The sequence below is a fragment of the Phoca vitulina genome, unplaced genomic scaffold, assembly GCF_004348235.1.
Source record: "Phoca vitulina isolate PV1807 unplaced genomic scaffold, GSC_HSeal_1.0 scaffold10, whole genome shotgun sequence".
Taxonomy (NCBI): domain Eukaryota; kingdom Metazoa; phylum Chordata; class Mammalia; order Carnivora; family Phocidae; genus Phoca; species Phoca vitulina.
Genome location: NW_022589713.1, coordinates 12,351,879 through 12,373,371, shown reverse-complemented (window position 1 = coordinate 12,373,371; position 21,493 = coordinate 12,351,879). Strand labels below are relative to the sequence as shown.

General features: G+C 38.2%; 1 long non-coding RNA gene across 2 annotated transcripts in view; it reads right to left on the bottom strand.

The window, feature by feature from the left end:
- Positions 1-4,232: 4,232 nt before the first annotated feature.
- The window catches only part of LOC116634957, a 286,784-nt gene continuing 269,523 nt past the window's right edge, over positions 4,233-21,493 (bottom strand). For both annotated transcript variants that reach the window (XR_004300085.1, XR_004300086.1), the window contains exons 4-5: positions 17,791-17,906; positions 4,233-4,271 (exon numbers count right to left, since the gene is read on the bottom strand). This is a non-coding gene — a long non-coding RNA (uncharacterized LOC116634957). The remainder of the gene's footprint in view (positions 4,272-17,790; positions 17,907-21,493) is intronic.

Sequence of the window (21,493 nt, the reverse complement as noted above, 5' to 3'; positions counted from 1 at the left end):
ATCACAATCTTCAAAATTCTTGTAAAGATAGAACAAAATAAATTCTAACATACCCTACACCCCTCTGCCTGCCCTTCTTTGTAAACCTGTGATTGCAGACAGCAAGGGAGAGGAGTTTTTCCAAAACTCAGTGAAACAGAACAGAAAAGAAGAACTTAATAGAAAGTATAGCCAAAACGAGCACAATATGAGATGGCAAACTACTGAATGCAGATGAAGACTTGTGGTTCACAGAACAGGCTAAAGAAAAGGAGTGTGAAAGTATGCAGCACTGGAAGTGGCAGCCTCAGAGTCTTGCTTCTGGGAAAGAATGAGATGTAGAGAGTAGACGAATACAAAAAATGCTGTGCTTTTTAATGAAACAATAAAGGGAAAGAAGCAAATAAGAGGGGGAAATTAAAGATCCCATAGAAATGAAAGAGAAACCAAATACACCAACTCTTTATTATCCCCAACCCCCACTATCAATAACACTCTCCATCAAGAATCTGGACAGAAGAGCCTCAAGCTGATTGAAATGAGCACTCTCATACCAGAAATGCTGAGCCCCAAATGAATAGAGATAGGAAAAAAAAAAAAAAAAAAAAAGGAAACCACATCCATTAATAGACAACACTGCAAAAAGGCAGAAAACAGGAATAAAAACTTTTCTGTTGATGAAAAATCTTGGCAAAATGCCAGTAATGAAGCTGAAGATAACTGTTACCACCACATTCCAAAAAGAAATGACGTCTCAATAAGATTTTGAGAACATCTAAGAATATTCAAGAATGTGAGAATATAAAAAAAAGAACTTAAAGTTAGAAACATAAAAATTAAGAAATAGGTAAACCCAGGAACAACTGAAATAAGAATTGAATGAACCTGGGAAAGTAGTATAAGAAATAGACAGAATCATGTCAGAATTGAAGACTAAATTATAAGGTTCCCAAGGGGGAGTAGATTCAAATGAAAACCTAATAAAAAAAAACTTGGAAGAAGAACTAGAATCAACCAAGGAAATGAAAATGAGATGTAAAAAAAAGAAGAAGAAGAAGAAAGAAGAAGAAAGAAGAAGAAAGAAGAAGAAGAAGAAGAAGGAGAAGAAGGAGAAGAAGAAGAAAGAAGAAACAAAACAATCCAAAGGAAAAAAGAGGGTGGAAAGGAAGATGGGCAGATGAGGTTGAGCACATGAAAAAATGGTGACCATGAAGAAGAAAGCAAAAGCAATGGAATAGAAACAAAACTTAAAAGAGTAATTCAAAAAAAATTTCCAGGAACCAACAAACAAAAAATGTGACTCTCCACTTTGGAAGAGCCTATTGAGGGAACTGACCAAGAGCAAACAACTCTAATTCTGGTAAAATTATAAGACTCTAAAGGTAAAGAAATAATCTAGAGGGCCTCAGGCAAAAAGATAAAATAGATCACAAATGCAGAAGAATCAGAATGATGTCAAATTCCTCTTTCAAAAAAAAAATGGAATAAAAGGCAATATGGAACCTTCAAGAAACTTTAGGAAATAAAGTAAAAACCAAAAAACTTAAAGGAGTGCAGAGCAAGTTGTCCTTCAAGTTTCAAGGGCATAGGAAAAGAGGTTCGAGTATGGCAGAACTCAGGGAATACTTTACAAATGTTTCCAAAAAGTCTATTAAAGCATGAGCTTCAACAAACCAAGAGGTAATTGAGACAACAATATAGGAGAACTGTGAGGTAAGCATTTCATGTATTTAATTACAGAGCTATGGTTAAAACAAGGGTGGATTCATGGATTAAATAACAGTCTGTCAATTTTAACAGCATTTTCAAAATTTATTTTGACAAAGAGGAAATAACACAGCTAATAGAATGAGAGGAGAAGAAAAGGGAAGTAGAATAGGAGAATGAGATTCAAAGCGTACCATTTAAAGCTTTCAGAAAACAAAAGTTAGGTAAGAAAAAGGGGTTTAAGAACCTGCAAGTAGTATTAATACAAAAGTAGCTACCAGAATAGAAGGGCAAACCTTCCTAAAAGCCCAAAGAAATTAGAGGGGAGAAAAAACAAACAAACAGAAAACCAAATAGATAAAGAAATACAGTACTTAGAATATAAGATGATGATACAAGTCAGACTGAGAAACACAAATACCATATGATTTTGCTCATACGTGGAATCTAAAAACACAAATGAATAAACAAACAAAAGCAGAATCAGACCTATAAATACAGAGAACAGAAGGATGATGGTTGCCCGAGGAAGGGGTGAGGGGATGGACAAACTGGGTGAAAGGGAGTGGGAGACACAGGCTTCTAGTTACAAAAGGAGTAAGTCAAGGGAATAACAGGCCCAGCATAGGGACTATAGTCAATGGTATTGTGATAACGTTCTGTGGTGACAGAGGGTAACTATGCTTGTGGTGAGCATAGAGAACATACAGAGACGTTGAATCACTATGTTGTACCCCTGAGACTAATGTAACTGTGTGTCAACTATACGCAAAGAAAAAAAGTTAAAAATAAATAAATACGAAAAAGAATGCAAGATGAAAAGACAGAATTGAGACCAAACGTAAGAATCATACTGACAAATAGGAATGGGTTTAATTTGCTTATTTAAATAAAAATATTTTAAAATTTGCTTATAAAAGAATTACTTTATTATTATCAAAAGCCATAGTCTAAAATGAAGACAGCAGTTAAACATATCTATTTAGCAAATAATACAGAATCTGTCTGTGATGATTAATTTTATGTGTCAATTTGAGTGGGCCAGGGGATGCCCAGATTAGACATTTTTCCTGGGTGTGTCTGTAAGGGTGATTCTGGCTGATTAGTATTTGAATCCGTAGACTCAAATAGAAGAAGATTGCCCTCTGCAATATGTGTGGGCATCATCCAATTTCTTAAGGCCCTGAGTTGAACAAAGAAGGATGTGTCCCCTTCCTGCCTGCCTACCTGAGCAGGGACTTCAGTGTTCTCGTGTCCTCGGACTGGGACTTACACCATCAGCTGGTGTACATCTGGTCCCCAAGCCTTCGGACTGAGCCTAGAATTATCCTACCAGTTTTTCAGGGTCTCCAGCTTGCAGGTGGCAGGTTATAGGACTCCTTGGTCTCTGTAATCATGTGAGCCAATCCCCTCACAGTTTTGGAGACCAGGGAGTCCAAGATCGAGGCATGGATCTGGGGTCTGGTGAATGCCTGCTTCCTCACTGACCGATACCTTCTCACTGTGCACTAATCCCAAACCTGAGGGTGGCCCGATCACTGCCTAAAGGCCTAGCCTCCTAATAATATCACCTTGGGGATTAAGACTGCAGCAAAAGAATTTCGGAGGCGCTGGTACATTTGGAGGGCTAAACATTCAGACCATTGCTCTCGTCTTATTCATTAAGAATAAAACCTAAAATTGTATCAAAACATAGTTCTGGCATTAGCTTGTTGATCTCGCTCATGAGTATGGTATTAAAGAACTCACTTATTCCCTACTTCATCCCATCATCTTCCTCCTATTTTCCACGCTACAGCAATTTCTGCTTTTAGATCTCCCCTGCCCTTTAAAATCACTACAGCCAACCAAAAATAGCGCATCAAAAATTATAAATGAGAAAGGCAATACTATTGACTCAGGATATTAGGAAAATTCAAATGAATGTGTTTGCATACACTTTCGCGTGACACACACACACACACACACACACACTTACTAACATTCACCTTCTCATACTGAGCCCTGAGGATAGTTGAACAAAACTCCATTTCCTTTAAGGCAATTCAGCGTTCCCAGATGATATGTTAATGAATCAAGTGAGCAGTTCTAAGTCATTGATATCACATCATTCAGCACACAATTTCCAAAAACAAGTTAACGAACCAGTTTTTAAAAATCCTTTAGAATAAGCACAGTTTGACACATACCAATGAAGCCAGTTCATTTGCTTGCTGAAATAGACTCTCTTTTGGGTCCTTTCTAAACTAAAGCAAGCTTGACATCAGCTGTCATCAGAAATGATACAAAAATAAAAATGAGTAAGTGTACCCCTACACTGCTGATAGAAGTACTATTTTCTCTATTGGTATAGATAAACTATATTCAAACCCCCACAATAACACCACAAGAACTAAATACCTGAGGAAAACGTTGAAATCAAGTACATGGGGCGCCTGGGTGGCTCAGTCAGTTAAGCGTCTGCCTTCCGTTCAGGTCGTGATCCCAGAGTCCTGGGATCAAGTCCCGTGTTGGGCTTCTGCTCAGCAGGGAGCCTTCTTTTCTCTCTCCCTCTGCCTGCCACTCTGCCTGCTTGTTCTCTTTCTCTGTCAAATAAATAAATAAAATCTTTAAAAAAAGATACACATATTTCTCATTTTGTTCAAAGTTCTTAAAGTAATTATTCAAAGAACTTGAATAAAAAGAAGACAGCTTTCTTCATTCTGAGGCACTTGTGTATCATTTGGTTTCATCTGTGCTTGTATGTATCTTTGTGTCTCTGGAGGTTTGTATTTATGTGGGGACAGACAAACTTGGATTCTTTTAGTCTACTGTTTCACATACACAATTCTCTAAGACAAATATCCATATGTATTTTGTTGCTCTTGGAAATGCTTCAATTCAGAGTTTCTACTTGAAATATTTTTAGATAAATCTAGCAAAAAATGTTCTCTGGAGATACGAACTATTTAGAATAACATTCTTCTATGGTCCAGCATTATATGTCCTTTCCTTCACACTTTCAGGCCTCTTTACTGTCAATAACCATTTTTTGTTAATCCAGCTGGTCCCTGTTGGTTTGTTGATGGTCTTTCATTCATCTGCAGCAACATCTGTGGAGTTTTCTGAGCTTTCTCTGAAAAAGCATCAGGGCTCTACCTCATACCTAGTTCTCTGTGGAGGAAAACGTTTCCTCTGAAATTCTCTTACCTCCTGACTGTTTGGTCTCCTGAGATTATAGATCCTGGTCTGATGCTTTAATGTTTAGTGTTATTTTTATGCCATTACTTTTGGTATTAAAATTTCTACTTCTTTGATGATCTTTATTTCTAGTACGGCACATACTACTCTTCATGACTACTGACTAGTCATCTTTGTCTCACTTCTCACTCCCTAAGGAAGTGTGTGATGAACTTAAAATTTTCTACTCATTCTAATCTCTGCCATACCCATAAAAGAAATGCACGTGCACACACACACACACACACACACATTGTCAACATGCATGCCTTATCCAGCAAAACAAACTCAAAATTATTTAGCCTCTCTTCCCCAACAATCATCAGCTACAGTGTATATCAATAAATCATAATCAGGGTCATAATCTAGAATTTATCACCAAAAAAGATCCCACCCCTGAAATCAAAAACATTGCAAGCTCTGACCACAAGGTCTTTCCTCTACCTCGCACTGACTTTACTTATATTATTTCCACTTTTTAATTTCATTCAGACAAAAGCATCCATGATATGTGCTCCTATGCTATCCCATAGCTTTCAGTCTCGTGAGGGACACAGTAGGAAACAATTATATTACAGGATGATTCAGTGCTGTGACAGGCCAGCACTTTCTCAGATCCTCTGAGTTGTATTTACTTAATATCTCCAAGATTCATCCTCCTATTTTCCATGTTTAATACATGTTTTTAAGAATTGACCACAGTCATCGCTTGCCTGGATGACTCTGACATTTCCTTAGTGAACATTTCTGACTGGTGGATTATATATTATGTTCAATCCATTTCTCATGGTGAAGCCTGAGTGAACTTTCTAAAATGAGCGTTTTATATTCCTTCCTTGTTTAAAATATTTCAGCGGCCATCACATTGATATGGGAGTAAAAACCAAATTCTTTTTTTAAGCCAAATTCTTTAATATAGTTTATTAGATACCATATTTATATATGTTTGTAAGGGACATTATATTTATATGATCTATATGTCTAAGGAATATTTCCTCTGCTGTCTACTCTCCTTGCTCTCACCACATTTCCTCACATGTAATCTACAGTCCAGCCAGGCTGCTTTGTTTTGGACAAATTATGCTTCTTTACACTCAGCAACTTGGCACATGCCATTCCTCCGCTGGACACACTGCTGTACTCACCTTCCCCAACTTCTAGTTAACTTCTGTTTTCTCTAGCCTCAGGCTTTTAGGGCATTGGTGAGAAGAACAATGTTTTTATTGTTTTTACTACACATTTCAGCCAGGTAGGTAGAAGGCTAGGACTGAACACAACCTAAAGTAGGCATCAATTTATGCTTTGAAATAAAAAGTGCTATGATTTAATAATGCCCATGCCTCTAAATAAAAGGTGTTATGATTAGAAGAGGTATTAGGTTTACTATCTAAGTTTATATTTTCCTTTCTGTTGTTTTTACTTCATTCATGGCCAGGTGAGGGAACTAAACTGTGGGATTCATGTGGCTGACTCCTGGCTAAGTATTTGCAGTCTGCCACATGGATCTCAGTTGGCTCTGAATGTGTTAATCACATAAACTGTACCCTTGGGTTTAGATTTCAGAGATCTAGGCTTTGGCCATCACCTATGATGCTAGAGTTTAAAAAAGAACGCGTGAGAAAAGAACAGGGGTTCTAATTATGAAGGGAACATGCCACCTTCTTGAATACAATAAAGAAAAAAACATCTTGACATTATTGCAAACCAAAGGTGATGAAGAGAATTTGAAACATGTGTGCCTGGTAGACTGTCTTTCCAAAAGTCAGATTTTCATACGAAATCAATGAATAATTGGATTTTCTTTAAAGACATGCTTCTTTAGTTTTATCTTCAAAACAACAGAGGTGGGAAGCGGTGTGGGTATGAAAGAATTATAAAGGAAAATAAGCTTGTTAAACTGAAAGAAGAGAGAGAATTCCTTAGGAGAATGTTTGAAATCTTAGAGAACAGAATAGACAGATATGAAAAAGAAATGAACTTGAGCCTAGTTGCTTTTGAAGAGAAGATTTCAAAAGAAAGATGTTTTCGGTGTTACTAGAGCCAAGAGAATATTTATTACCCAAAAGGAAAATGAAGAGAGTCAGGGTGGAGTGATTCATCCAGAGGGATCCCAAATCCAATACAGTGTTGGAATTGTACTGTTAATGCAGAGAGTCTATAATGAGAGCAATTGATGAGCAAGCCCTTGAAGACTGAGACAGCTTTGCAAAGTGGTTACAGAAAAGACAAACAGATTTAAGAGGCAAAAACAGGAATGTCAGACAAAGTATTAAAATATTATTAGGAGAGTTTAACATGGCAAAATTACTGTGGCTGGAGCACAGGTATTGCCTGTGATCTATACGACTATAGAATATGAGATATCCTGACATGGCTCTTGGCAGGACCATGATGGATTGAATAGTTTCTTGGATTAATTGTTAGCCTAATTAGAAAACACCTCCAGGGTGCTATTGTCCATTCAGAGAAGTAAAAGTAGACAAGATTTTTTTTAAAATAACAGATACATTTTGCTCACTTAGAAGTGACTTTCTTATTTCTTACTCAGAGTGAACTCAAAGAAAAAAGTCTAGAGGCTATGTCAGAAAATATTTAAACCTGAAATGTTTGAGCCTCAAAGCAAAAGCAAAGTTAAAGGAGGGAGGGGAGTACTGCCACCCAATACTAGACACACAGAAGCCAAAAGACCAATTTAACAATCAGGTTACACATTAAAAATGCGGAAGTATGTCTTCTTGAAAGGAGTGCAACAAAGGAAAATTATACCTCATTGCATATCTCACAACCGCAGAAGATGTAATGGAACAATGATTAGCACGTTAAAGATGGTTGAGTAACTTCTCATTTCAAGAATCCCCCTTTACCTAAAACATGACAATGATATGTGGGCTATAAAAGGAGAAAACAGGAAAAGATTTCCAGTTCAAAAATAAGGACTATCTATATTAGTTTTCTATTGCTGTTGCAACAAATTACCACAACAACATAAATTAGTTTCCTTATTTTCTGTATGTTAAAAGTCTAACACAAGTTTCAGTAGCCTAAGGTCAAGGCATCAGGAATGTTATCTTTCTTTCTGAACGTTCTAGGGGAAAATCCATTTCCTTGCGTTTTCCAAATTTCTTGAAACTGCCTGAATTTCTTGGCTCACAACCCCTTCGCACAGCAAATCCATCAACAGTGAGTTGAGTGCTTCCCACATCAAACCACTCTAATCTGCTCTTCTGCTTCTCTTGTCCACCTTCAAGGACCACGGTGATTACACTGGGCACATTCAGAAAATTTAGGATAATTCCCCTATTGTTAGGTCAGCTGGTTAGCAACCTTAATAGTATCTATAACTTTAATTCCCCTTTGCCATATATTATAACATATTAACAAATTCTGGGGATTAGGACATAGACATCTTTGGTGGGCCATTATTTTGCCTGCTCTCTTAGTCAGTTCTGGCTGCTATAACAAAATACCCTAGACTGGTTAAACAACAAACACTTCTCACATTTCTGGAGGCTGGACATCAAGTCAGGGTATCAGCATGGTTGGTTTCTTAGCGAGGGCTCTCTTCCTGGTTTATAGAAAGCTTTCTTCTTGTTGTATCCTTCCATGACATAAAGAAATCATTTCTCTTGTGTCCCTACTTATAAAGACATTAATACCATCAAGAGGGCTCCACCCTCACGACTCAATTACTTCCCAAAGGCCCCACCTCCAAATGACATGGAAAACAAAGGCAGAAGAAAAATGATTAAATTTCCTTACTACTTGCAGCCCATTGACAAGTCCTTGAAACAGGCAGAGAGACATTCCTCTAGGGACTCAACTGTCTGGATGTTGACACTTTGCTAAGGGCAAAAGGCAATCTTAGCCCAACCCCCAGTATCCTGTAAGTCTACTTTAACATATAAAATTTTCTCTGGAAACTTCCTTTATCTCTACTCCCAAGATACATGTTGGCAATCATCCCCTAGGATATGAACCACCGATAGACACCTGAAGAGTCTACTGACTCAGGTTTTACTAAACAGTAATAAATGACCTTTTCCTAACAATAGCTAGCCCCCTCAAGGTCCTGAAAACCTTGCTTCCAAAATTCCTTAGAGACTTACACTATCCCTAACCCCCTCCCAGCTTGAAAGTATATAATGGGTCACTCCTCATGCCCCCAGTACAGCTCTTTCTGCCCACAGGTCCTGTCCCTGTGCTCTAATAAAATCACCTTTTTGCACCAAAGATGTCTCAAGAATTCTTCCTTGGCCATTGGCTCCAGACCTCACCAACATTCTAAAACTATATCATTTGGCAACCCATTCGGGACCCCTCTCACTCTAGAGAGCTTTCTTTCTGTTCTCACCCTCACTTATCACTTCACCCTTCTGTGTCTGTGAGATTTATTCTTCAACTCTGCAAGACAAGAGTCCTGCAACACAAATACCATAACACTTGAGATCAGAGCTTCAACATAAGAATTAGGGGAGTACAAAAACATTCAGTCCATAGCACACTACCACACCATCTGTATGAAACAGCAATGGAACAAAAATGAGCAGGGCTGAGTCTATGGGCCTGAAGACAATGGTGACCACGGAGTTTGGCTTTTGAGGGATATCAGGTGCCAAATGGTTTTATTAGACATATTAGACAAGATCTATAATTAAAACAATCTAATGAGTGGTGTTAGGACACCTGGATACTTGTACAGGAAATAAGATAAAATTAGATTCACTCTTTATCAGATACCAGGATAAATTTCTAAAATCTGTATGTAAAATATAAATCATACAAATATTACAGAAAAATACAGATGATAGGCAAATCACTCTATGACTCAAAATGCAGACAAACTGAAGGAAAAGACTGGTAAACTTGATTTTTAAAAAAAGGAAAAAAGAGATTTTGTGGGCCAGCTTTATGAAAGTAGGAATAGGGCTTTTCTAATAGATTGCTAATCTCCTTCTCCCAAAAGGGGCAGTGACTTTCCTGGGTAACTAGAGAAGTAAGGGCCAAACTCAACTGGCTAATAGGAAAGGGAACAAACAAAGGGAACCCAGGGAGCCTTAGAAAACAACTTCTATTCTGCTGGTCTTATTTCCATGAGAATCATCAGGTAGAGTCATAGCTTTAACCCAGGTTCCCCTCTCTCCCTGTCTCCCATCCCAAGAAATCTAACATTTCCTAGAACTGGACATTTTTTTTAACTGGTTGGAGTTAATCCATTAAACTAGTAAAAGTGGGAATTCTTAATTTATTTCAGTTATGTTGGTTATAAGTATCATCTCTCACTTGTCTTATCTTTTTTACAATCCTTAAAGTGCCTTTGGTGAAGTTTCAAATATTAAGTTGAATCTATCAGTCTGTTCCTTTACATTGAATAATCTGTGTATTGTTCAGGAAGTCCTTCTGTGCCCTTAGATCAAGAGGATGTGCTTCTACATTTTCTTCTAAAAATATAATAGTGTTACTTTCCACATTTAGTTTTTGATGCACCTTGATAAAAAAAAAAAAAAAAGATAGAATAACCTTAAAACACTGGCAAAATCTCAAAAAAGCAGGTCCCAAACAGGACTATCCAAACAGCTAATAAACATAGGAAATGGTACTCAGCCTCATTAGTAATCATAGAAATGCAAACTGAAATGACAATGAAACACTTCTAGAGACACATTGATTGGCTAAAATGTTTAAGGTTTGACAGTTCTGAGTACCAGTGATGATGAGACACAGGAGAAATTTTGACACTGATGATGGGAGCACTAAGCCTGATGCACATGTACCAGAGTGTAATTGGTACCCTCATCTGGAAGAACAGGCTTTATTTGATAAATGGAAGATATACATACGCCAAGTCCACTGGAAGGAATATACCCTAGAGAAACTTTTCATATACGTACCAGGATATATACAATAGTTCATGACACCGCTTTCATAACAGTATAAACTAGAAAATAGCCCCAATGTTCATCCAAAGCAGAGGGGTATAAATTTTATGATGTATAATAGAATACAACAACAAAAACAAAATACAACAACAAAATTTAGTGACAGCTACCTGCAACAACATGGTTGTGTCTCAAAACAGATTGTTGAGACAAAGAAGCCAGACACTAAAGACTACTTTCATTATGATCTTATGTGTACAGATTTCCAAAACAGATGAAACTAAATAATACTATTTGGGGATCTATTCATAGGTAGTAAAATATAAGTTAAAACAAAGATGTTATGATCATAAAAAGCATATAGTAGCTAGCTGAGGTGGGGGGGCGGGAAGGGTCTGTGATGTTGTGGGAGCATGGGGGTAGGCTTCTGAGGTGTTAGTGACTTTCTTCTGCTTGCTGGAGGTTGCAGTGACACAGCATTCATAAATATCTTTAAACTGTACATGTATAATTACACTATTCTGTATGTATATGTCCCACTAAAAAGTGGGGCCACAAAATATAATTTTGTTTAAAACATAAAACACATTACTTCCACAGTGCAACCATTTTAGAAAGAAATTGTCAATATTTGATAAGGTTGAATATGGGTCTATCCTACGTTTAATTTATTCCACTTCTAGAACATGCAAGAATGTTCAAGAAAGCATGATTTGTAACTTGGGGAAGCTGCTAAAACAGAGGGTGTCACTCTCTTTCACCCTATCACAGCAGAGAACAATGCTAAGTATTAAACTTTCTCTACAGTCTCAGTGTTTTATCACAGTCCCCAGGCCTACGCAAGAAAGGGGAATGATGATGATCCAAGTCCCATATTCTCTACATCAGGTTTATCAGTATTAAAGCTGGAATTTATCTACACCTGTCTGATTATGTACATTATTTATTAACTGGATCTGAACTAAGAAGAGGGAAAAAATAGTTTTATTTCCACCTCCTCAAAACCAATAAAGGTAGAATATACAATTCTTTTACCTGTGTCTCCTTAACTCTCCAGACTTATTTCCTGCTTTTCTTACCTTTCACATCCTGCTAGCCTTGGAAATGACTTCAACTTCTCTGGATAAGCCACGTAGATCCATGTTTCATTTCCTTATCTCAGCTTGATTCTTTTGCCAGAAATATTTTTCTTTCTTTGTAGGCTAGCAGAAAAACCCTACTCATATCATTAACATTCAGATCAAGGACTGAATATTTTTTAGAGCTTTATTATAAAGTCTTCTTTCACCTATAGTAGTGGTAGGCTTTTCCACACCTCTTTCTGTGCTCCATGATATGGGAAACAAAGGCAAATGGAAATGTGGATCAAATTAAATGTCCTTATAACCTGCAGCCCATTGACATATACTGGAGGCAGGCAGAGTATAACATTCCTCCAGGAAGCTCCCAACTGTCTTAATGTTAATGCCTTGCTAGAGGGAAAAACAACCTTAGCTTGACCATAGCAAGTCCTCAGGTATCCTGTGCGTATTTTAACATATGAAAATTCTTTTGGAACTTCCCTTATCTTTACTTTCCCCAACCCCAAAGTAAATAATCAGTTTTTCCTCATAATCCCAGGGCAGCAGCTCTTTCTACCCACAGGTCCTGTCCCCATCTTTTAATAAAATCACCGTTTTGCACTGAAGATGTCTCAAGAACTCTTTCTTGGTCGTTGGCTCCAGACCCCAACTCCAAAAACTACATCAGCCCTACAGACTACATCTGGTTCATTTTTACATGACTAGCTCTCTCACACTGACCTTGAACTTCTGGACTACAGAGATAAATAAATGTTTTGAATCCCACAGATTCTAGCACACAGAATTAAATAACTATATTTAATGAGTAAAGATTGAAATAAAGTGATATCCTCTAAAGCAAAGGACATTTTCCCCAAGGATGAAGTTGTTTTTCTAATAATTGAGGCCAGATAATAGAGGAAGTGGTTGTCCTGATAATTTGACTCCTGAGAGCAGAAAGGGAAAGGCACTGTCGGCGGTAGAGTTTATGAGTGCTGCAGAAGAAAGCACATCATGGTTGGCTAAAAAACACTTATTCGGACTTTCTAGGAAAGCCTGGTAAATGACATAGGTGGATGCTTGGAATAATGGCAGGGCATCGTAGAGAAAGTTGTCCTTTTGGAGAGAGAATGACAAAGAGTTGTCACTTGTTCCATATATCAGGTGTGTGGCTTGAGAGTTGGACACAGGATGGACTTCAGCTTCCCATTCACATCCCTTGCATAGATGAGCCTCCATTTACCTCACCCTAACCTTGTGACAGTTCCACTAAGGCCGGCATAATTTTATTCCCAGAGACCCCCAATCCTCTGTCTCCATGCCTTTCCTGCTGCTGCCCCTTCTGCCTGTAGAAACGTCCAACTTCTTCGTTCTTTTTTTTTTTTAAGATTTTTTTTTTTAATTTGAGAGAGAGAGAGAGCACAAGCAGAGCCAGGGGCAGCGGGAGAAGCAGACTCCCCGCTGAGCAGGGAGCCTGATGTGGAGCTCGAGCCCAGGACCCTGGGATCATGACCTGGGCTGAACGCAGACGCTCAACTGACTGAGCCACCCAGACGCCCCCAACCTCTTCTTATATTACCTAGTTCCAGGTCAGCCTTTGAGTATCTGCCAAGGTGACATATCCAGAGAGAAGCTTTCTATGTCCAATTTATATGGATCAGGGGCTCTTTGCATAACTGCCGTGGGAAGTTGTTTCCCTTTATTCTACCACTCTTCAAATTATATTGTAACTCTCTCTTTTCCTTGAATAGTCTTTTAATTTTAGGATTCTGCTAATAACCCCAAACTCATTGTATTAGTTTCCTACGGCTATTTCAACAAAGTACTGAAAACTAGGTGGCTTAAAACAACAGAAATTTATTGTCTCACATTCATTGTCTCAAAACAACAAATTTATTTTGGCTACGTGTCCTGAATCAAGGTATCAGTAGTGCTATGCTCTCTGTGAAAGTTTTAGAAGGGAATCCTTTGCCTCGTCTAGTTTCTGGTGTTTGCCAGCAATCTTTGGCATTTCTTGGCTTGGAAATGTATCATTCCAGTTGTATGGATGTCTTCTCACTGTGTGTTTTCACATGTCTTCCCTCTGTGCAAGTCTGTTTCTATGTCAAATTTTCTCCTTTTTATGAGGACTCAAGTTATATTGGATTAGACCTAATGATCTCATTTTAGCTTGATTACCTCTGTGAAGATCCTATATCCAAATAAGGTCATATTCTAAAGTATTGAGGATTAAAATTTATACATATATTCTGGGATACACAATTTAACCCGTAACATTCCCCAAATTTTGATATCATTCCTCTACTCCAGTGTGACAGGAGAAGAATGAATCCCATTGCTTTAATTTGTATTTCTCAAAATAACAGGATTGAGCTTGGCTTGTTTGCATTAGCTCTTTGTTAAAGAAACCTTACCCACTGTGTTCTCTCCCAATTCATTTTTTTTGTTTCTAATTTTTGATAATTTATTTTTTATCTCCCTACAAGAGCATGAGTTTTGTTTTTTCACTAGTATATCTCAGGTGTTTTCACAATCCCTAACACAGAATAGACAACTAATAAATATGTGATGAATGAATAAGCAAAGGTGTAATCAAGTCCAAGGTAGTTCTGCTTACCTCACAATAGGCCAGTAAGTCAAGAGGCAAGATGTTGGGGTAAGAAAACCAACTTTATTCGGAAAGCCAACAAACTGAGGAGATGGTGGACTACTGTCCTAAAGAACCCCCTCGACTTTCCCACACACACATGAAACTAGAGCTTCTTTTATGTTAGCAAATGGGGATAGTGGGAGGAGATTAAAGTCAAAAGGTGACAGAGGTCTATAAACATCCGAGGAAGGTCATGGAACTTCTTTGTCCTTGGTCAGTTGATCTTTGCATACAGGAACCTGGTCATGTCAATTCTGTAAATCTTAAACATAACATGGTCATTTCTGTACATACTTCCTTGTGTCCTTGGGTGAGGTAAGTTTCCAGTAAGAAGCAGTTTTTGCAAATCTCAGCTGTAAGCAAAATTCCTTTGATGATTAACATGCCTACCTGCAGGGCTAAGCAAAAGTTTCTAAGCTGTAGGTCACAGCAGCAAGGGAAACAGAAGCAATATGGTGTCAGACGTGTTAAATTTCTTCCCGTTACAAAGGTATCTTTTCAAGCTTTTGTACAGTGTTCTCTTTAGATCACCTGTTTATATTCCTTATTCGTATTTACTAAATTGATGATCTTTTTCTTATTTACTTGTAGATTTCCCTTTTTGCTTTTTAAAACTAATCACTAATCACATAATTCGATGTAAATATTTCCTCTACTCTTTCCCTGTCCTTTAACTGGTTTGCTAGTGGGTTTAGGGTTTTTTTGTCATACAAAATTGTCAAACTGAACATAAAGATCCACAAAGAGAGTCAAACAAGTCTTTATTTGGCATTAAAGAATTGCAATCTGAGGAGTACAGATTCACGTAGAAACCCAAATAGTGTTCCTGCTTAGAGGGTGAAAGCAGGATTTTTTTTCTTTTTTTTTGAGAGAGAGAGAATGAGAGCAGGGGAGAGGGGTAAAGAGGGAGGGAGAGGGAAAGGGAGAGAATCTTAAGCAGACTCTACACACAGCATGGAGTCTGGCTCAGGGCTCGATCTCATGACCCTAAGATCATGACCTGAGTCAAAATCAAGAGTCCAATACTTAACCGATTGTGCCACCCAGGTGTCCCAAAAGCAGGAGGTTTTCATGAGGAGAAATGAAGAGGCTAATTACACATGAGTTGAAGGAGAGAAAAGGAAGTTTTTTGTGGATGTTTTAACAAGCTAAACTACTCTGTGTTATACATTAATTCACTGCTGATTTTATCTGCTGAAAGCCCATAATCATCAGTCTTGTGATCAAGATGTCCATTCTCTTGCTGACTTCTGAAAGAATTGCTTGAAACAGTTGCTGTTTTGCCCACTCGAAAGGTTTTGGTCCAGTTCAAACAAAGGCAAGTAAAGCAATTTCTCTCCAATGGTCACTTGTTCCGACTCCATTTTAGAATGACTCCAATCACTTTATTTTTCACAGAATATCTTAAAGTTGATATAATAAAATTTACCAAGTTTTTCATTTATGGCTTTGACATTTTTTGAATCTTTACCTCAAAATTAAATACCTTCTCCATTTTATTTTTTGATATTTGTATAAATCGTGTGGTCTGCATCTCTGCATCAGTGCATGGTACGCATTTAAGGATACCTGAAGTATGAATAACTGAATGATTATATAGGGACGGGATAGCAGTGAAACCACCAACAGAATTAAATCTGGAGGGCACATAGCCCGTAGTTAAAGATTATCAGAGAAAACATCAGGAAGGGACTTAGAATATGCTTTCCTGAGGATAATGAAAATCTAGCCCAAGGGAACAAATGAAATAACCTGCACCGTCATCATGGTGACAGGGTGTATGGCTTCTGCTTTTGCTAACAAAGATAGCATCACTAACACACATCACTGAGATGTTCAGCACACCCGGGCCGGGGAAGGGAATGACCACCTGACCACAGTCTTGAAGAAACCAGATGGACCTGCATCAGTTGGTCAATCTTGAAGCTTACCCAATCCCTGACCAATTGGAAGAACCCATACCCTAAGCCCCTTACCCCTTATTCTTGATTGTTGCCCTTAAAAAACACTCAGTTGCAAGCCACTGGGGAGTTCAGGACTTGTGAGCATTAGACCCCCCTTCTCCTAGATGTCACCACACCAATAAATAAGCCTATCTTTCTTCACTGTAAAAGCTCAGTGTCCGTTTCTTTAGTGGCTTGCTGTGTATCGGGTGGACGATCTTCCTTTAGTTCGGTTACAGTAGCAAAGCTGAAAACCCTACCATCTGCCAAGATCAGGGTGTTCTCTGGCCTGGGTGATAGAAATATAAATTAAAGTAACTGGGAAAGAGAGGGACATTCAGTTGAATCAAAGCTGGCAGTGTCTTGCGGATGAGGAAAGAACACCATTCCTAGACAAGAGAAATGCTGTAGGTCAAACGGACAGTGGAGTGGTGACTTAGGATATTCTATTCAGCTCAGAGTAGGATTCTACTCATGGCTTGAGTTAGAGGTCAGAATCCATCCCTGGAAATGATACCATGATGACTCTAGCAGAATTCTGAGAGAACCAGAGAGCAAAAAATAAAATTGGGAGATACTTGGATATAGAACTTGAACAAACACAGCAATGGTTGTAGAAAAGATGATGACTTAGTAAACATTAAGGCACATGCATTTCAGTAAAGCCATACCCGAGAGATAGAGAGCTGCAGCATGAAGTATGAACCCATCAAAGTTGGTGGGGTGTCAAGGGACCCCTGGAACTTTTGTGAAGAAAATGGAAGCTGCCCTTAACATGAAAATTATTAAAATGAAAATTGTTATGAAGAAAAGAGGTAAAAAGGTGCCACTTTCAAAAAAGGATGAGTTTTAGGCAAAGTTACCTGGCAATTAATTAATCTTTAGCAAGCTGATTTTCAGGGTAGCTATCCTGTCCATAATTATATAATCAGCAATTCTCTCTCTGGTCTTAACATGCTATGGTTTAGAAACATGATAAACAGCTAAAATCCAAGGGCACTAACACCTAGGAGAATACAGATAGCAAATAAATAGATAAAGTTATCTTGGTTGCTAATAATGAATCCTGAAAGCACGTAGCCTTCACTCAAACCTACTCTATACTGCATTCTTTCCGAGGATGGGATTTAATTTCTGAGCAACAAATCTGTTGCAGCCAAAACACTTTTTTTTTTTTTTAATGTGAGGAAGGAGGGAAATAACTTTTAAGACATTGAGTCCTTTCAGAGTCACATTTGTGATTAAATTGAGCAATTTCAGCCCACTGTTTTTTAAAAAAAGACTATATAATGCAAAAATTATGCATAGAGTGAATAATAAAAGATGTGACTGGAGAGATTAAAAGTTAAACAAACCTGCAGAAATCACAGCATGACAGCAAATTCCAGATGGCTGCAAAATCCCCAGGGTCCTTGAGGAGCTTTGAAAGGGCAGGTTGCGTGTCATCTAACAGATTTTCATCCCTGTAAGCCTATAAAGGAAGAAAGAAATGTTCCTGAAAATACACAACTTCAAAGAATGATTGTTTTGAACTCGGTGTGGAGGCTTGGCCTAGTTCATGACCCAGTCACTACCCAAGGAAGCCTAAGCCCAAAGGATCACAGTGGTTCTGACAAGACTTTTCCCCTCTGCCCTCAATCCTATTCATTTGTTTTGCACGTGTATCCAAAGATAGTTCTGAAATCAGGTCTTGACTTTCTGTAAATTTTTTAGAGAGGTAATAGGAAAAAAGTGAGATTGAGTAATGCAGGCAAGACTTCGGGGCCCCAAGTGGGACTGGTGTACCTGATTTATGGGAAACCCCAGGATATAGAAGAGACTCTGCTTCTAGAAACATTTAACTTTTGTCTTTATGGAAAATAATAATGCAGAATAAAATATTGAAAAGCATACAGTCTTTGGAGGAAAATAGACCGGGTTTTGAATCTTGCATCTGCCACTCTTCTGGTTCCGTGCTCCTTAACTACAGTTTTCTGTGCTTTTTAAAGAGGGAATGACAATGCCTATTGTAGGCATTTTGCCAGGATTAAATGAAACATGCCACTCATAAAGCACCTGATTATAAGCACTCAATAAATACATTAATGTCAATTTACCTTCTTTTCTATAAAGCTGTGTATACATGTGCTCCTTCCCACTTAGTCTCTGCAGTTTTACTCTGGTGCAAAATAGTCTCATATATGCAATTGAAAATACAACCCAACATGCATGCAGTGTGCCCGAAATCCTCCCTGCCTGTAACACATGACGTGTGCACACATGTGTGCAAACATGTGTACACATACACATGCACACAAAAAGCACATGCTAGTCACATTCCACGTGCTCAGTAGCTACATGTAGCCAGCAGCTACTTCATTGGAAAGGTAGCCTTCCAGTGTGAGGGACACAAATTTAAATTTAGCTGGGAAGCAAGTGTTTTGTTATGTTAGCTCAGAAAAATTGTCTTACATCCTGTTTTCCTGATGTCCTTACAGTAATACTATCCTATGCTGCTAGCAAATTCACACTCCCTCTTTCCAAACTATGCATTTCACACTTTTTCTTGCTTTTTACCGCTAACCCTGTCTTCACCCCCTCATCCAGTTAATGACCTTGCTTCGAAATTCACAGAAATAAAATAATCAATGTTACCTTTTCCATCTTCCCACAATCAATAAGCAATGCAGCATCCTGCCTTCTCTTCAATTAAAACAGATGAACTGTCTGTGCCATTATTTAAGATAAATAACCGATTTTTAATAGGTTCTATCTCTTCCTACCTACTGAAGAATTCAACTCAGAATTATCTCCCCTCTCTCCTTCAAATTAATTTTTTTCTCCTCTGTACAGAATCATTCTCACCAGCTGCCAAACATGCTTAATAGCTTTCCTCAAAATAAAGTAGAATAAAATAGAACAAAATAAATAGACAAGAATAATAAAATAATAAAATCCCTAACAGCCACTGCCACATTTTTCTACTCCCCTTTACAGCAAAACTCCTTTAATACTTATTATATTTTCTCTCATCTCACATTTAATTCATAACAAAATTCTATCAGTTCTAATTCAAATATATTTCATGAATCCAACTACTTCTCACCTCCAAACTTGTTGCTATATTAGCACCCTGGATGGAGCACCATCACTCCTCTCTCCACAGTCATATTAACCCGTGGCTAAGCTCTTTGCTTCTACCCTGGCCCCTGGAGGCTCTTTTCTACAAGGCCACTCACCTAAACATTTCATTGGATCATGTAACTTCTCTGTTGTCAACCGTTCAAAGATTTTCTATCACGCTTGGAATAATAGAGAAAATCTTGGTAAAGCCGAACCCAATACTATTCCTGCCTTGGTCTCTGAAATCATCCATCTTTCACTGCTCCAGTATCATTGGTTTGTTAGTTTCTCTGTGTACAGGACCATGTTTCCCTCTCAGCATCTTTGCTCTTGTTGTTCCCTCTGTCCCTAAGGCAGATCACCTGATAGGAGAAAGGACACTCTCTTGCTTCAGATAGGTGTTTACTGAAACACCAGGGAAGACGTCCCTCACCACACAATCAAAAAGAGTATGCCCTGCCTCTCTCTAACCCAGCGGTCATGTTGGTAAACATTTTCTGTAAAGGGCAAGGCAGTAAATATTTTAGGTATCACAGGCCACATACAGTCTCTGTTGCATATTTGTTTTTTAAATTTGTATAACACTTTTAAAATATAAAGAGCATTCTTAGCTTGTAGCTGTGCAAAATCAGGCCCAGTTAACATCTGACCCTCTGGCTGTAAATTGGCCACCTTGACTCCAGTTCAGTCCATTTCCTGGCTGTACTTTTTCTTCACATCCCATATCACCTATACATATATCATTTTATTGGCTATTTCTTTTCCACTGGAATAGAAGCCCATGAAGGCAGGGACTCAGATAGACTTAGTATACTATTCCTAGCATCTAGAGCAGTGCTTGGCAAACAATAATCAGAAGTGGAGAAAAGGCTGTAAATATTTAAGAGTCTCATGCTCTACCGACTGAGCTAGCCGGGCATCCCCTGGCTGTAAATATTTAAATCCTAGGCTTTCCTCGATTTGACTCCTGCCCACCGAAGCAGCCTCACTTTTCACTTCCTTCCCCCCACGCTTGCCTTCCTCCAGGCTCCCGGTCTCGGGGAACTTTCTCACTGGCAACTTCTAGACAGAATGCTCTTCCTGACACTTTAACTCTTCATACTCTTGCAGTTTTGTGTTTAAATATAATTTCCTCAACCTAAAATATCTCCCATCATCTTTACTTAAAGTGTACTGTTCTCTTTCCCCCAGAACCCTAATGAAAATGTGACTCTACTGTCATTTGCACGATTATTTATTACACATATGCCTCCCTTACAAAACTGAAATCTTCAGGAAGGCAGGGATCATGGGTTTGTTTTGTTTCGTTTTGTTTTTTCATCTTTATATCCCTAACATCTAGTATGATGCTTGGCATCTAATAAGTACAAGGTATTACCCTGATAAAATCTGTGCCTCCTTATGGTTAGTCACAAAATGGTGTCATATTCAAAAGCAATGTTAAAAGTAATTAATGCTATAAAGTAATTTAAATCTTTACTGAAGTCTCTGAAAGAGGCACCATATGGGCAATTTCCTTTCATGAACACATCTGTCTCCTGAGTCATCACAACAGTCCCTCTAAATGTCATCTCTCTGTTTCTCTATCATCTATCTATCATCAATCATTTATCTACCAGCTACCTATCTATCTAATCTATTTATCTTGATCTACCTTCTCTCTTCATGTTATGACTTAGCTCCTCAATGAAGGGATAAATTTAGTCTTTGCAGGATCATTTAAAACATTTCAATATTCCAATTACCATAAATAATCCCCCTCAAAGCTTTCAGATAAATAAAAATTTAAAAATCTTTATCAGTCACCAGGCAGGTGGATGTTTAAATACTTATAAGTATTTGTCCTTCTCAAAGATGGATGAATGGATGATTGACTGAACCACGTTCTACACGTGACTTTTATTGCAATGGGCAAGCATGGCTGTCACATCAGGCCATCTTGGCTCAAACCCCTTC